We start from the raw sequence: 15,468 nt of genomic DNA, 5'->3' as shown, positions 1-15,468 counted from the left end.
ATTTATATGAATTAATATAATACTTAAATATGTATGAAAAAGATAAAACATACTTGACAAATTAACGACTATTTGGTAACAAAAAGAAAAAGGAGACAATACTTGTTATTCGATATAAAAGGTACAGTAATATATAATTCAATAACTAACAGTTCAGTACGGGTGGGTGGAGCACAGAGGACGGCAGGACAGAGATCAGGTTCAAAATAGGGCTTTATTGCCACACTTTTCAGTGAACAATTCGACACCAAACAGACACACACACACACACAACCGGCGTCTAGTTCGGGGATGAGCTCCTCTGCTCTCGCTCTCCCTCCTTAAGTAGGGCGCGGTCACTGGGAAGACACACACAAACAGGTTAATTGACGTCAGGTGTAGTGATTCTGCCACTTACCTTCCCTGACTCCGCCCTCCTGTCACAGACCGGCACTTGACCACGCCCCAGCTGCCACATACCCCCACCGCCCGACTCAGGCCGGGCGGCCATCTGGCCTGCAGCCGACTCCCCCCCCTTGACGGGAGAGGAAGTCCACTACAACCATCTGCACCCCCGGCCTGTGGATCACCTTGAAATTGAAGGGTTGGAGAGCCAGATACCAACGGGTGATCCGCGCGTTGGCATCTTTCATGCGGTGGAGCCACTGGAGGGGCGCGTGGTCCGAACAGAGGGTGAAAGGGCGCCCCAGCAGGTAGTAACGGAGGGCGAGGACCGCCCACTTGATCGCCAGACACTCTTTTTCTATGGTGCTGTAGCGCCCCTCACGCACTGACAGCTTCCTACTGATGTACAGGATGGGGCGGTCCTCCCCCTCCACCTCCTGGGACAAAACCGCCCCCAGCTCTCTGTCTGACGCATTGGTCTGTAACACAAAGGGGAGAGAAAAGTCAGGGGAGTGTAAAAGTGGCCCCCCACACAGTGCAGCCTTTACCTCAAAAAAAGCCCGCTGGCATTGCTCCGTCCACTGGACCGGATCTGGTGCCCCCTTTTTAGTGAGATCAGTCAGTGGGCTGGTGACATCTGAATAATTAGGTATAAACCTACGATAATAGCCAGCCAGCCCCAGGAACTGTCTCACCCCCTTTTTGGTCTTGGGCCTCGGGCAGGCCGCAATTGCTGCGGTCTTGTTAATTTGGGGACGCACCTGCCCATTGCCCAAGTGGAAGCCCAGATACCGTACTTCCACCCGCCCAATCGCACACTTCTTCGGGTTGGCTGTGAGACCCGCTTGCCTCAGCAACCTAAGGACGGCCCTTAGATGTTCGAGGTGCCTCGGCCAGTCATTACTATAGACGATGATGTCGTCAAGGTAGGCGGCCGCATAGGTGGCGTTGGGGCGGAGGACCCTGTCCATCAGCCGCTGAAACGTAGCGGGCGCCCCAAACAGCCCAAACGGAAGTGTGACGAATTGGTGTAAACCAAACGGTGTGGAAAAGGCCGTTTTTTCTCGGGATAGTGGAGTCAAGGGGATCTGCCAATATCCCTTCGTCAAATCCAGTGTCGAATAAAAGCGAGCAGTGCTGAGTCGATCGAGCAACTCATCAATACAAGGCATTGGGTACGCGTCAAATTTAGACACCGCGTTGACTTTTCTATAGTCCACACAGAACCGGACCAACCCGTCGGCGTTGGGTACCAAGACCACCGGGCTGCTCCAGTCACTGTGGGACTCCTCGACGATGCCCATTTCAAGCATGGCCTCGAGTTCTTCCCGAACCACTTTTTTTGTGTGTTCGGGTAGCCTGTAACTGCGGCTACGCACTACCACCCCTGGGGGCATCTCAATGTGGTGCTCTATGAGGTCGGTGCGACCGGGCAGGGGCGAGAACATGTCCGAAAACTCGGTCTGCAACTGGGCGACCTCCGTGAGTTGGGTCGGGGAGAGGTGGTCTCCACAGGGGACCGGAGAGATACGTGATGCTGTAACGTTCCCTACGTGTGGGTGGAGCACAGAGGACGGCAGGACAGAGATCGGGGTAAATAGCGGCTTTATTGCCAGACTTTTCAGTCTAACAATTTGTATACTTTTAATACACAGAGAGACACACATGCACTAGCATCTCATTCAGGGATCAGCTCTCCTCTGCTCTCAGCTCTCCCTCTTTAAATCGGGCGTGGTCACTGGGAAAACACACAAACACAGGTTAATTGTTTTCAGGTGTAGTGATTCTGCCACTTACCTTCCCTGACTCCGCCCTCCTGTCACAGACCGGCGCTTGACCACGCCCCCGCTGCCACATACCCCCACCGCCCGACTCAGGCCGGGCGGCCGTCCGGCCTGCAGCCGACTCCCCCCCCCCCTTGACGGGAGAGGAAGTCCGCCACAACCATCTGCGCCCCCGGCTTTTGGACCACCTTAAAATTAAAGGGTTGGAGTGCCAGATACCAACGGGTGATCCGCGCATTGGCATCTTTCATGCGGTGGAGCCACTGGAGGGGCGCGTGGTCCGAACAGAGGGTGAAAGGGCGCCCCAGCAGGTAGTACCGGAGGGCGAGGACCGCCCACTTGATGGCCAGACACTCTTTTTCTATGGTGCTGTAGCGCCCCTCACGCACCGACAGCTTCCTGCTGATGTACAGGACAGGGCAGTCCTCCACCTCCTGGGACAAAACCGCACCCAGGCCTCTGTCTGACACATTGGTCTGCAATATAAAGGGGAGAGAAAAGTCAGGGGAGTGTAGAAGTGGCCCCCCACACAGTGCAGCCTTTACCTCAGAAAAAGCCCGCTGGCACTGCTCCGTCCACTGGACCGGATCTGGTGCCCCCTTTTTAGTGAGATCAGACAGCGGGCTGGTGATGTCCGAATAATTAGGTATAAACCTACGATAATAGCCAGCCAGCCCCAGGAACTGTCTCACCCCCTTTTTGGTCTTGGGCCTCGGGCAGGCCGCAATTGCTGCGGCCTTGTTAATTTGGGGACACACCTGCCCATTGCCCAAGTGGAAGCCCAGATACCGTACTTCCACCCACCCAATCGCGCACTTCTTTGGGTTGGCTGTCAGCCCCGCTCACCTCAGCGACCTAAGGACGACCCTTAGGTGTTTAAGGTGCCTCGGCCAGTCATTACTATATATGATTATGCCATCGAGATAGGCGGCCGCATAGGTTTTTTCTCGTGATAGTGGAGTCAAGGGGATCTGCCAATATCCCTTCGTCAAATCCAGTGTCGAATAAAAGCGAGCCGTGCCTAGTCAATCGAGCAAATCATCAATACGAGGCATTGGGTATGCGTCGAATTTAGACACCGCGTTGACTTTTCTATAGTCCACACAGAACCGGACCGACCCGTCGGCCTTGGGTACCAAGACCACCGGGCTGCTCCAGTCACTGTAGGACTCCTCGACGATGCCCATTTCGAGCATGGTCTGATGTTCTTCCCAAACAACCTTTTTTTTGTGTTCGGGTAGCCTGTAAGGGCGGCTACGCACTACCACCCCCGGGGGCGTCTCTATGTGGTGCTCTATGAGGTTAGTGCGACCGGGCGGGGCGAGAACACATCCGAAAACCCGGTCTGCAACTGGGCGACCTCCGTGAGTTGGGTCGGGGAGAAGTGGTCTCCACAGGGGACCGGAGAGGTACGTGATGCCAATGTCCCTTTTTGAACCTCCGGCCCCAGCTCCGCCTTCTCCGGAACCACTGACACCAACGCCACGGGGACCTCCTCATTCCAGAGTTTAAGCAGGTTGAGGTGGTAAATCTGTAGCGCCCCACCCCTGTCCGTTCGCCTCACCTCGTAGTTGACGTCCCCGACTCGCCGTGTGACCTCAAAGGGTCCTTGCCAATTGGCGATCAATTTAGAGCTCGACGTGGGCAACAGTACGAGTACCTTATCTCCCGGTGCGAACTCCCTAAGGTGTGTACCCTTGTTGTACACGCGGGCTTGCCGTTCTTGGGCCTGCCGCAAATTCTCCTGGGTTAGGTGTGTGAGCGTGTGGAGTTTTGCGCGCAGGTCCATAACGTATTGAATTTCGTTTTTACTTTGTGAAGGTCCCTCCTCCCAATTTTCCCGCAGCACGTCTAGAATGCCGCGCGGCTTACGCCCATATAATAATTAGAACGGGGAGAACCCCGTGGAGGCTTGGGGGACTTCTCGCACTGAAAACAACAAGGGCTCGAGCCACTTATCCCAATTACATGCGTCCTCATTTACAAATTTTTTAATTATATTCTTGAGGGTGCGATTGAACCGTTCCACTAAACCGTCCGTTTGTGGGTGATACACGCTGGTGCGGATCGGCTTAATCCCCAATAACCCATACAGTTCGCGCAGTGTCCGTGACATAAACGTGTTGCCTTGATCAGTCAGAATCTCTTTCGGGATTCCAACTCGGGAGATGACGCGGAAGAGCGCCTCCGCAATACTGCGTGCTGAGATATTGCGCAGAGGCACTGCTTCCGGGTATCGTGTTGCATAGTCCACCAGAACTAATATAAAGCGGTACCCTCGTGCTGACCGATCTAATGGCCTGACGAGATCCATCCCAATTCTTTCGAACGGGGTCTTGATTAATGGTAGAGGGCGCAAAGGAGCTTTTGGAACGGCCGCTGTATTTACTAACTGGCATTCGCGGCACGTCGCACACCACCTACGAACATCGCCGCGAATCCCCGGCCAATAGCATCAGTCCATTATTCGGGCTAGTGTCTCATCCTGCCCCAAGTGTCCAGCCATGGGATTAAAGTGAGCCGCCGGGAATACCAATTCCCGGCGGCTCTTTGGAATTAAAAGCTGCGTGACTTGCTCTTTCGTCTGAGTGTCCTGCGTCACTCGGTATAATCTATCTTTCATAATAGAAAAATAGGGGAAGGACGGGGTGGCGTTCGGCGGGAGCGTTTGACCATCGATTGCTCTCACTTGGCCAAATGCATGCAGCAGAGTCTCGTCTCGCGACTGTTCTAATGGGAAATCCGCGAGGGATTCCCTGAGAGAGGGAGGAGGAGCCTGTGGCTCCTCACTCGAACGCGGAGATGACGTAGACGGCTCTGTGACAGCTGCTCCCACCAAAGCGACACCGGGACCTCCCCCTACTGAAGTATGGCAGGACCCACTCTCCACTAAACGGCTCATCAACTCCCCGAATCCCAGCCAATCAGTCCCCAAAATTAAAGAGTGGGTGAGGTGAGGATTAACCACCGCCTTTACTATGAATTTTTCCCCTCGGACAAAAATGTGGACCGACACCAAAGGGTAGCTGTGAACATCCCCGTGCACACACAACACCTTCACCCCCTGTGCTCCCCCCAATGCCTCGTTTTGCACCAGGCATTGGTGAATTGAGGTTTGATTACAACCGGAATCCACCAACGCCTGATATGTATCCCCTTGAATACTCACCGGTATGCGATACGCTCCGGCCCGATCGAGGGCGGCCTCTGGCGCGTCGGGGATCCAAACCACCGAGCCCACCTCCATTGCGGTGCACTGCTGTTGGAGGTGGCCCGGCTCCCCGCAGCGCCAGCAGACCTGCCCGGGCTTCCTCTCTGCACCGGTGTTCTGGGGCTCACTCACCTGAGGGGGGGGGGGAGAGACAGACACAGAAGGGAGAAACAGGAGGGCACCGCGGGTGCGGCAGGCCGGCTGGGGTGGTGCCGGCCCGCGCCTCCATGGTGGGGGAATGGGGCGAGGACGGGACACAGGAGGAGGGGGAGAGAGAGAGAGAGAAGAGGAGAGGAGAGGAGAGAAGAGACGAGAAGAGGCTGTCTGCTGTCCTGCCGCCGGAACAGCCACCAAATGGTCCTCCGCCAGCTCGATTGCCTGATCCAGCGACGCCGGGCGGTGGCACTGGACCCACTCTGCGGTTCCTGCTGGCAAGCGAGCGATGAATTGCTCCAGCACCACCTGGTCGATGATCCCCTCGGCGTCGCGGTTGTCGGCCCTCAACCACCGCCAGCAGGCGTCCCGGAGTTGCTGGCCAAACGCGAACGGCCGGCCGACTTCCTCGAAGCGCAAAGCGCGGAAGCGCTGACGCTGCTGCTCAGGGGTGCGCCCCACACGCTGGAGGACGGCCCGGCGGAGGTCCGCGTAGGCCAGCCGACGTTCGGCGGGGAGCTGTAATGCGGCCAGCTGCGCCTCTCCCGTTAGCAAGGTGATATGATAAAGTAAGGCACAGTTTACTTACAGTCGTTGTTTTTTGAAAAAACGATGCAATCGTTTTCTGCCTTTTCGGTTTGGCACCCTTCATCATGCCGTGTTGGGGTCCTGAACTAGGAGCTGTCCCCGATATGCCTGTCAAACTTGTTGTGGGTAACCATAGCAACTAAGCTCGAGCTCGCAACCTGTGCAGTCTGCGCAGCTCAACCAACTGAATATCAGTCTTCGTTTTGTTTTATGTGAGTTGTTGCAACTATGTATGTACTGCTGTGCACCTCAATAAACCGAATGGTAATTAGTCTTTTGATTTTTCCGTGAGGTTTGCCTTATGCAAAGAAAGACAGCATAGACGTTTTTTTCCTCCCTATAAGTGGGGGGGACCGAACGAGGTGAATTTAAATCTGGGTGGGACGAATCCCACCCGTCCCACCCTCTATCTGTGCCCGTGTGCCACTTACCTTCCCTGGCTCCGCCCTCCTGTCACAGACCGGCACTTGACCACGCCCCCGCTGCCACAATAACATTGAGAAAAAAATATATATATCGAGAGAGGTATATTTGTCATACTGATAATAATAATAATTCATGCATGGTATTAAATCATATTCCAAGTTAAAACTAAGATAAATATATATCTTAATTATATATAGAAATAAAGTTATGTAGAAAGAAAGGGTTTGGAGATGTCAACATCATATCCATATCTACTTAAATCAGAAAAAAGGTGGTGTCTGACTTTTTTCTTGAACGACAATTTAGATGAAGATCTTATAGAAGTTGGAATCTGGTTCCATACCCTAACACCAACACGGGAAAATGAGTTCTTTTGTAGATTTGTACGAGAAGACTGAGTATATAAGTTCTTGGAGTAAGATGACCTAGTGTTCTAAGAATGGATACTAGAAATAGAAGAAAATAATTTACAAATGTTTGAGGGTGCACTTTGATTAACAACGTCATACATTAATTTAGAAATACATTCATAGAAAAGATTTACTAGTAAAATATTGGTTTTGGAAAACAATGGAAGGGCACTTTATTATCAACAAAATGGATTAATCTTAAAGCTCATTTTTGTAGGATTAATACTTTATGAATTTTACAAGCCTGTCCCCAAGAACTAAGACCATATGTTAAATAAGGTTGAATCAGAGAGCGATGTAATGTCATAAGGGTATGTAGTGGAATAAAATGTCTAAGCTTGGCCAAAAGGTCGACAACCTTGCTTATTTTGTTGCAAATAAAATCAATATGAGGCTTCCAAGAAAGACTGTCATCGATTATTAAACCCAAATATTTGACATACTTTTTACGTTCAAGTGAAACAAGTTTGTTTTGAGACACTGTTTTGAGAGTATGTTATGCACAACCTGTCAACCTCGATTACAATTTCCTATCTTTGTATTGGCTCAATTTAATGTTTTAAAGTAATTATTTTTTCGACTAAAATGAATGACTGACTAAAACTGGACTAAAACCCTTTTAGTTTTCGTCGACTAAAACTAGACCAAAACTATCAAGGATGGAATTGACTAAAATGTGACTAAAACTAATAAGCATTTCGTCCAAAAGACTAAGACTAAAACTAAATCAAAAATGGCTGCCAAAAACAACACTGTAGGAGCATGACGAACTAAGGAAGGATGCATCGTGACTCGGAAAACCCAATCAGGAAGAGAACAAGGCTAGCAGCATTTCCAAAAGTCTCTCCTTTTGGTGCTCAAAAACACCAGAATCGTGTGGGCACCAGGCATAAAAGTAGCAAAAGTATTAGTGTAGATGACACCAAAGTCAACACTCAAGAGAGGCCTTCATCAGAGGAAAGACTCAAGATCTAATCACTGTTCAGCCTCAAAAACAGGAAGACCGGATTTGTTTGTCAAAAACAACAACAAAAAAAAGCTTGTAAAAGTCTGGAACAACATCCTGTGGACAGATGAGTCAAAGATTAACTTTTATCAGAATGTTGAGGAGAGAAGAGTACGGAGGGAAGGAGCTGCTCGTGATCTGAAGTGTACCGCCTGTTATTGGTTCCCTTGTATTTATTGATAATGTGACTGCAGGATGAAGTGTATAGGGTTATTATACAGACACGAGTGGTTTACTGGGAAATACACCACTCGTATTTTTCATACGGGCCCCATCTGGGACATTGAGTGACATTTCTCAATACGTCACTCGTGAGGAAATCAATGAATTGTTGAGTTTACATGTTGGCTTGAAGATATGAAGTTTATCTTCTTGTATTGAAAAACTCTCATTTTTCATACGAAATACATCGCAGATCTGAGTGACGTATTTAAATCACATTGGCAGGCGCTGAGTGGTATATCAGATATATTCCATTCATGATATTGGACAAGTTGAAGACGAGTAGCTGAATGGAATATATCTTTCGGGCATTCGACGCATCTTTCTCTTTCAAAATTTTCCATGTTTAGCGAAGCAAACCTGGCGGCCATGTTTGTTTACAAATTGTCCCAGTCAGTCGCTCGCTAGCACGAAAGTTTTACGTCTCTGTAGCATGACATCATGTTGCCTTGACAACCGTGCAATATCGTAAACCATATTCACCACTCATTCTCCATTGGGTAGAGTGATGTAATACATGTAGGATAAGTGATATACTGACAATATTGCATGCTATCAAACCAAATGAATGAAACCTGCTAGAAGGGAATAGAACATGTTTTTATTCCATCAAAAATGCGTCCTGTATGTGTAATAATTCCCGATATTTCACTCCGATGATGTCACTCCCAGTGTTTTCCCAGTTCAAAATTAAAATTCTTTTGATTAACTTGTGTATTTTTTTAACATCATCTCATGTTCACCACTTGAAGATAAACTTCATATCTTTACACTATCATGTAATATCCTTATATAATATTTATTTATTTATTTATTATCTCTTCACATTCAGCTAAATGCTTCAAAACTCACTGGGCAATGATTCAAACCGCAACTGGACAGTCACCCAAAGAAGTGGAATGGTCCGCAATGGCTTGATCACTTGATCTAAATCCAGTTGAGCTGCATTTCACTTGTTGAAGACGAGCAGGAAGGAAGTGAAGACAGCTGCAGTAAAAGCCTGGTAGAGCACCACAAGGGAAGAAACCCAGCATCAGGTGATGTCTGTGGGTTCCAGACTTCAGGTAGTCACTAATGCAAAGGGTTTAAAAGCAAGTGTTAAAAATGGCGAGTTAGTTTGTGCAATTAGTTTTGGTGTATATATTACACACACACAGTGCTGTGCAAAAGTCTTAGGCACATGTAAAGAAATGCTGTCAACCAAAAATGGCTTAAAAATAATGAAATGGGGGGGCGTCGTGGCTCAGGTGGATAAGGCGCCATCCGGCCCGAGGTCATTTCCCGATCCCTCCCCGTCTCTCTCTCCCGCTCATTTCCTGTCTCTACACTGTCCTATCCAATAATAAAGGTGAAAAAAAAGCCCAAAAAAATATCTTAAAAATAATAATAATAATAATGAAATGAAATGTTTCAACATTAAAAATACTATAAAACAGTAATCAGTGAGCCATAATAAATGAAACGCAGTCAGTATTTGGTGTGAGACGACCCTTTGCTTTAAAAAAAAAAAAAGTAGTCTGAGGTCCAGTGAGTGCAGTTTTATGCGGAAATGATCTGTAGGTTTTGAACATACAGAACCAGCCACAGTTCTTCTGGACACTTTGACTATCACACTCACGTCTTCATTTTGCACCAAAACCCAGTAGCCTTCAGTACGTTTTCTTTTTTCATCTGAAAAGTGCACTCTTATGGAATATGCTGCTCAGATACAAACTTTTTTTTTCTGTAACATTTAATTTTGTGCTTGGGGAAAAAAACGAACGTTTGGACTCTAAAACGTTTTTGTAACGTTTTGACTCGATAATGTAGAAGTCATAAAATAGAAATCTATAAAAGTTTGCATGACAAGAGAGAAACAAAAAAAGAAAAGGGTGCCAAAACTTTTGTGCAGTACTGTGTGTGCTGTAATTTTGCTTCAACTCCTACAGTATACATTTAACAGCTATTCCATGAAATCGAGTCATACATGAGCTGATAGTGGCTGTAAGCCATGTACGACGAGATTGAGTGGAATAACTGTTTTATTCTCTCCACATTCACTGGATTTTGAGAAACAGAGCATTTTATTTATTTTTTTAATTTAAATTTTTATTTATTTTTGCGGCGGCACGGTGGTGTAGTGGTTAGCGTTGTCGCCTCACAGCAAGAAGGTCCTGGGTTCGAGCCCCGTGGTCGGCGAGGGCCTTTCTGTGCGGAGTTTGCATGTTCTCCCCGTGTCCGCGTGGGTTTCCTCCGGGTGCTCCGGTTTCCCCCACAGTCCAAAGACATGCAGGTTAGGTTAACTGGTGACTCTAAATTGACCGTAGGTGTGAATGTGAGTGTGAATGGTTGTCTGTGTCTATGTGTCAGCCCTGTGATGACCTGGCGACTTGTCCAGGGTGTACCCTGCCTTTTGCCTGTAGTCAGCTGGGATAGGCTCCTGCGACCCTGTAGAAGGATAAAGCGGCTAGAGATAATGAGATGAGATGAGATTTATTTTTGTAAATTCAATCAATAAAAACTTTTGTACAAAACGTCCAACAAAATCATTTCCGTTCAGGCGGACTTCTTAAAAACCTATCAATGGCAGCACGAATTGACTTTAGTGTTGTTTTTTTGTAGAAAGTGTCGTCTTGCTGTCATGCTATCGAGGTATAGAACAGCTTTAGACATTTACTTAATTCTTCCTCGGACATTTCAGTTCTGTAATTTTCAAACTTCTTTTGAGCTTTTGAACCAGTCTAAAAAAAAAATCAACAAATTTTAATGCTTAAAGCTAGATGGCCTTTCGATTTCATCAAATCGGTGAAATTTAGTTCCATCTGACATGTGGTCATTGTGATGTACGTTTATTTCTGTAATATCTCACAAAATATCAGGCCATTCTGTGGCTGGGAAGTTATTTAATTTGAGGGGATTAAAGCAAATGATGTGCATGAAATCGCTCGCTTTGCGCAGTCAAGCAGACAGAGGAAGTCCGTGTGCACATGTGCAGGTTTACCTTCTTCTTTTGGGTTTTACGGCAGCTGGCATCCACAGTGTTGCATTACTGCCATCTACAGGTTTACCTTTAAGCGTGCACTGACAGTTCCATCATTCTGTCACTAAACGAACAGCTGATCACACCGAGGTGCTCGCTGAGCGCCGATATTTATTAGTTTGGTCCTGTGTTTCCTTTCCTTTGTATAGAACATAACGTCTTTTCTTCTCGCTTTCTTTCTGTTACTGTAGTCGGTCTTTCACGTTTCATTCGCACACTCACGTCCTCCATTTTTCTCTCCTGTTTCAAATTTGTATCCCACAATGCCTTGCGCGAACCGGGAAAGCCCACCACATGATGCATGGCGTAGTATCTTGAATTGGGTCATGGTGAAGCAGGAAAAAAATAGCGGAGAATTTAGGGACACGTGGAGATAAATTCATTAAAGGTCCCATGGCATGGTGGTTTGTTGATACTTTAAACGGGCTCGTGGAGGTTTCCGGTTGTTATATCCTTAGCCTTTCTCGAAATGAACCCTCGGCACGTAGATATAGCCTCCTGGGAGAAAGCCCCATTTCAGGGCTTTTCCCAGTGTGTCGTTTATGCTAATGAGAAGCAGGAGGCGGGGAAGGGTAGAGGGTGGGGGTGGGTCTTATCATTAATATTCATGACATGTAAACGTGTTGCCTCTGATTGGCTAACAGCACTGTGACGCTACCTCCAGTGGGTCAGAACAAGCGGATGTGGGTGTCTTACTATGGCGAGAGAGAAGGAACAAACCACGAAGGGAAAAATACCGCGCGCTGACGTCATTAAGGTGCGACGCGAGGAAATAAAATAAATTCAACAAATGTTTGGGTTTTTACTGAACAAACAAATCAAATGAACGAGTGACTTAAAAAAAGAATGTGGGTGTCTTTGTAAAAACTGTTTTGATTGGCTATTATAACAGAGCATGCTGCATGCTTTTTGGTTTTGTAGCGCAGAGTACCTGGCTAACTGCAGGAAGTGGTTAGCTGCACAGCTAATGTAGCCATTGCAAGGCTAACGTGGCACCGATTTTAAAACATGGCAAAACGACTTAACAGTTATACACTTACTTGTTCGGTGTTTGCTGCTGATGCGGCAGGGATGCTTGGTACGGACCCAGGCTTCAGTGACAGTTGATGTGCAAAACCTGCCCTGTACTGTCCTAAGTTGTGGAAACATTCATCAGGAAAATGCTTCCGACAAACATACACCGTCTTAGGTAGACTCGACGGCGTATTATTGGAGTAAATAAAACTAAGCCACTGCGTCTTCAGGGGCTCTCCCGTCGGCAGTAAAAACAGACTCCTTTCTGTTTTGTCACATCCATGTACAGCGCAACTTCCATGTTTGGTGGCAACTTTTGAGCTGGGCGGGCAATCCATACAGTGGGTGGGAATCCAGAGGGGGGGCGTGGGGATCATCTCCCTTGCTGACGTAGGCAAGGGAAGAGTTTATCAACGCGCCGTTTCGATGCACCATTCTCAAATGTTGGGCATAGTTTGGTTTACACATTATGAAATTTCTAGCCACTGGGGTGACTTAAGAAGGTCAGAGGAACTCATTTTAATGTTAAAAAACCTCAAAGTGAAAATTTCATGCCATGGGACCTTTAATTGTTCTCTTAAAAAATACTCCTAAAATTGGAAGTCTGTGATTCGAATTCAGTATCTTTCGGTCACTAAACAAAAATAATTGGGTGTCAGGAAAATTCTTTTTATGACCAACACTTGAAAAATTTGAAAAAGTCAGTCTACCTTTAAAGATGAAGAATGTAAACAAACTGATGAAATGACAGGATCAATTTGTGAAAAACGTGGTGAAAATCATTCTTGGGGGGAAAAATGTTCTTACCATCAAATACTTTCATATTTTGTTGCTTTTTCTTTCGGGTTTTATTTTCAAGTAGAGTTTTTATTTCATCCTCGGTTGGTTCAGCAACACGTGCCGCCATTTTGTTTTTCTCTACTTATGGTATATGAGCTCATATCCTAGTAGGAGAGTAGCCAATCAGAGCACACAGTTGCTCATATCCAGTGAATGGAGATAGAATAAACTGTGATAGACATTTAAAATAATTAACGTTTGTGTGCTTAATGAGCAGGAAAGACCCCATGTGTCCATCTGTTCTGTAACTCGCTGCAGAATAAGTTGTAAAAAGCAAGGAGGTTTTAATTATTTTATTCACAACACAACAAATTCAGTGATGTACAGTGGTGCTTGAAAGTTTGTGAACCCTTTAGAATTTTCTATATTTCTGCATAAATGTTACCTAAAACATCATCAGATTTTCATACAAGTCCTAAAAGTAGATAAAGAGAACCCAGTTAAACAAATGAGACAAAAATATTAGACTTGACTTGACAGCCGGATGAATTCTGAGGTATTCAGAGACATACTGTGTGCTCAAATCCAGCCAAATGCAGCCAAACTGATTGGTCAGCGTTTCATAATACAGATGGACAATGACCCAAAACATAAAGCCAAAGCAACCCAGGAGTTTATTAAAGCAAAGAAGTGGAATATTCTTGAATGGCCAAGTCAGTCACCTGATCTCAACCCAATTGAGCATGCATTTCACTTGTTAAAGACTAAACTTCAAACAGAAAGGCCCACAAACAAACAGCAACTGAAAACCGCTGCAGTAAAGGCCTGGCAGAGCATTAAAAAGGAGGAAACACAGCGTCTGGTGATGTCCATGAGTTCAAGACTTCAGGCAGTCATTGCCAACAAAGGGTTTTCAACCAAGTATTAGAAATGAATATTTTATTTACAATTATTTAATTTGTCCAATTACTTTTGAGCCCCTGAAATGAAGGGATTGTGTTTAACAAATGCTTTAGTTCCTCATTTTTATGCAATCATTTTGTTAAACCCACTGAATTAAAGCTGAAAGTCTGAACTTCAGCTGCATCTGAATTGTTTTGTTCAAAATTCATTGTGGTAATGTACAAAACCAAAATTAGAAAAATGTTGTCTCTGTCCAAATATTTATGGACCTAACTGTATATGACATGTGACTGTTTTGTTGGGTGGCGGAATGTCCTGGGTTGCAGAACCACACGTGCGAGGGCCCGTCAAGGCCGCTAGCGGCTTTAATTATTAGGGCCCGAGCACCATTCGGTGCGAGACCCTATTGTTTTTCGAAGGATTATTATTATTATTAGGGCCTGAGCACCATACGGTGCGAAGACCCTATTGTTTATCGAAGGATTATTCTTATTCTTCTGTCGCGTTTGGCCTTATTTGAGGCATTTCCCATGCACGAAAACTCATGAAATTTGATACACACATCAGTCATTGTAACCGCTTTTAAGCCACAGACGTTTGGCCCCGGGCGTGGCCCAGGGACTTCATAGCGCCCCCTAATGTCATGGAGTCCTTGGATTGGCATACCAGTATAGTTTCAGCTACGCATACCAAATTCGGTATGTAGGTAGATCGGCCCAAGACTAACAACTTTCATATATACATTGCATTAGCCACGCCCAACAGGAAGTGAGGTAATTGGGCTTATATGCGTTTGGACACATGGTCATTTTTAACGTACACCTTCTGCACGCTTCGGCAGCGCATTGATATCTGAGTTCCGTATCAATGCGCTGCCGAAGCGCGCAGAAGGTGTTAGTACGCCTGTCATTATCGTGCGGACTTTCCATAGCATAGAAAATCGCTACGTTTCAATTTGTGTAACTGAACTTGTTTCATATCACTGGTCATATAAACCTATGTAAACAGGAAAAACGCGGAAGAGTTTGGTCGCATCTAACTACAGCCCCAAAAAATACCATTGGCCATACTGAGCCTAGCTACATTGCAAACAGGAGTGACAGCGCGTCTGACTGCGTCTGACTGACTGGGAGGTCGCGCAAAGCTCGGAGAGGTACGGAGCAGCTCGTCTCAATTCAGATAAGAGCATATTTCATTATGGAAGTACGGTGGACTGTTCCTTTAAGCAAATGTTTGAAAACTCCAGATCTCCTTCCTTCATGGTGGCTGCCATTTTTTTGTGCCGCACGGCGCATGCGCAGAGCTGATTCGACAGGGCTTTCCACAAGCGTCGGCTGCCAGCCATACAGCCGACTACACAATTAAGTCCAGCCGGCTACTTTAATGACTTATTTTTGTAGCCCACAGGCTCTAAATATTAATTTTCAATTTTAATAAAATTAAATGTTTATCTAATGGACTGACAATAATGTCAAACTGAACCGCACTCATTTAAGTTGTGATTCGCGCTGTTTGTACCGATAATAACCACAAATTCCCCGCTGACTTTATTGATCAAGGGAGAGTAA

General features: G+C 46.5%; 1 protein-coding gene across 1 annotated transcript in view; it reads right to left on the bottom strand.

The window, feature by feature from the left end:
- Positions 1-9,097, bottom strand: part of LOC132891633 (uncharacterized) — a 152,015-nt gene extending 142,918 nt beyond the window's left edge. The window contains exon 1 of the mRNA XM_060929407.1: positions 9,037-9,097. The gene's annotated coding sequence lies outside the window, so the exon portion shown is untranslated. The remainder of the gene's footprint in view (positions 1-9,036) is intronic.
- Between the last annotated feature and the right edge of the window lie 6,371 nt (positions 9,098-15,468).

This window comes from Neoarius graeffei, chromosome 9 (assembly GCF_027579695.1).
Source record: "Neoarius graeffei isolate fNeoGra1 chromosome 9, fNeoGra1.pri, whole genome shotgun sequence".
Classification (NCBI taxonomy): domain Eukaryota; kingdom Metazoa; phylum Chordata; class Actinopteri; order Siluriformes; family Ariidae; genus Neoarius; species Neoarius graeffei.
The sequence above is the reverse complement of the archived record's forward strand: the minus strand, read 5'-3'. Positions and strand labels throughout refer to the sequence as shown.